The 2,591-nt window shown below is 44.5% G+C and overlaps 1 pseudogene; it reads right to left on the reverse strand.

Moving 5' to 3' along the window:
• Positions 1 to 566: 566 nt before the first annotated feature.
• On the reverse strand, positions 567 to 1,052 carry LOC144827099 (small ribosomal subunit protein eS27 pseudogene; annotated as a pseudogene).
• Positions 1,053 to 2,591: the final 1,539 nt, after the last annotated feature.

The following is a 2,591-nucleotide window of genomic DNA, read 5'->3' on the forward strand; positions in this document are numbered from 1 at the left end:
GGCGACAAACTGAAAAACACCGATCACTGCCAGGAATCTAGACAGCTGGTAGCACATGTCAAAGATTATGTACACACAAGCTGCATTTCAGAGCACAAGCCAGAAGGTATAACCCACTGTTGCATAATTACAAGTTAAATTAAGGCAGTCAGTTTTCTGGCCTAACAGTCTACGGAGCTGTGATAGACAAGGGAGTACATTGTAACAGGCAATAGTTTAAGTGAGTTTGGAGATTGCACTTTAAACAAGAACAGCTTTTGGATGATTCAGTACGATTGGTCCCAGCACTGAATCTTAGGGCAGCAGCACCCGCCTCCCTTAAGAACTTCCCAACCATTTGTGTCGTACCAAAGAGCGATGCATAAAAACTGGAAATTAAAGTATGGGGAAGGGACTGGCAAGCAACCCATTAAAAAGACCATATTTCAGTATAGGTATTAGATGTAGTGCAACACCCTACTCAGCCTCCTCGTTCGCATCCCCATGCAAATGGGACAAAAACAGAGGGCTGGCGCCGAAACAACTCCTGGCGGAAGGGACTTTGCGAACCAACCAGAACTGCAGAAGAGTTTTATATCCAAATTTATTGAGTCAGATGGATAAGGCTACAGGTACAGTGTATGAGAGCCCAATATTTCCATCCAACATTCAGATTTCATTGTCCCTTCTCCATATAGTTTGCACTTGTCCACCACGGCTCAACTCTGCTCCCAAACTGACGTTCTGTGCCACATACTGTGCAGGTAGTCCTACCCATCGTCACTCAGCATGCAGATGGCACTTAGTGCTGTTTTCGTCTGAAGGAGCAACCTTCCGTGAGCCTCGCCTTCCCCCTGGTGGGCTGACAAAGAACCGTAGAACAGCCCACACACAGGACCACTGTTTGTGCATGACTAAATACAGTGGTGATTTTGTAGCAACCTGGACACTTCACATCCATGAAGTAAGAGTTTGGACTCTGAACCAGACGCTTGTTCTTGTGTTTCCTCTTCTCCTCCTCGGGAGACGGATGCAAGAGATCTTTTGCGAGAGGCATGTTTGCGCAGACACAGCCGCTGCTAGAAAAGCTTGAAATTCTGTTGAAATATGTGCAGGTCTTTATTATAGATTTGATATTGCATCACAAAACATGAGCAAGGCTGGTGGTCTGTAAGTGGGTCACCATTTGAGCTTAACTAGGTTCAGCTGCCTCCAGTGACATGCATTGTACACAATCACTATAGACAGGCTTCAGGGCCTATGAGGTGTAGACAGCAACAAACAATTCGTTGAGATGAAGTATAGCTCCTTTGAGACTAGACAACAGAAAAGTGTATTTTAATGTTGCCTTGAAGAAATATAAACCTCCTAAGGGGTTCATTGATACACCTGGTTCTTTAAACCAACAAAGAAGAGATTGGCACAGAAGCTGTAATATCAAGAAAACATATTTAAGGACCTCACATGAGGGAGACTACGTCACACAGTACCCTTAGGCCATGGAAGGAGGCATTCTAAGGAGTACAGAGAACAGGGGCCTTATATATGTATAGGTTTACATAGTCAGCATAAAACCAAGGGGAGGTCCTGGCTCATAACAGCATGCTTACTGACTAATATGGCTATACAAAATTTGCTTGCTCAACAAAGTGGGAGGGGAGACATTTCTCCTTACATCAGTAAGAATAGCCTGACAGTTATATACTAGGAGCAGGTGCATTCTACTAGCTAGGCCCCTCTGAGCATGTGCAAGGCTCTGGAAGAGGGAAAAAGCACATGGCAAGCACATGGCTAACTAAGATGGCTGCCAAGTACAAAATGGCTTTCAGCTCATGCTAACAGATTCCTGCAATCTTTAACAGTCTTATGTAGCTTCATATGGAACAGTATTTAGTAACTGGTTAAAGCAGTAAAAGAAAGACAGGAAGGGGGGACCTAAACTTGCCAGTGTAGTCGGTTTTATTTTGCACTATTGTAAGTTTAAGCGAACATCCAAAAACACGTTTGTACCGGGTAGTGACAAAAAAATTGCAGATGGTTTGCCAACATGGAAACAGTATAACATTTCTCTTATCAAAGGCAGGAGTAAGTATATGTAAGTTGTGAAAATAACCCCCAGGCAACTCTATGGTTAATCAAACTTTATGATACACTTATAAGGGGCAAGCAAACAATATAATGAAAAATACACTCCCTTTGTGCTGTTATATGATGATTTTAATTTGCCAGGAATTCCTATGATAGTATGTATATTTGTGTCATATCATTAGCCCCCAGAGATTACAGGACGTGATGGCTGATCATAAGGTACCTTTATTTAGATCATGTGGCACAGCACCTCTAACCCCTGACCCCTTGGTCTGCTGGTCGTCCTCTGAATGTCCCTTGTTCCCTCCCCTGACCGGAAGTGGTGTCCGGTGTCCCCTGGCCCGTTGCTCCAGCCCAGGGTCCTAGTGCCCACTGTCTGGGCACGACATCTCCCCCCCTTGTTGAAAAAAAATATGTCACAAAGAGAGAGAGAGAGAGCGAGAGAGAGAGGGGGGAGAGAGAGAGAGAGAGAGAGAGAGAGAGAGAGAGATCTTCACCGGCCTCCGTCAAGTCAAGTCAAGTCA

The sequence above is a fragment of the Lissotriton helveticus genome, chromosome 4_1 (genome assembly GCF_964261635.1).
Source record: "Lissotriton helveticus chromosome 4_1, aLisHel1.1, whole genome shotgun sequence".
NCBI lineage: Eukaryota > Metazoa > Chordata > Amphibia > Caudata > Salamandridae > Lissotriton > Lissotriton helveticus.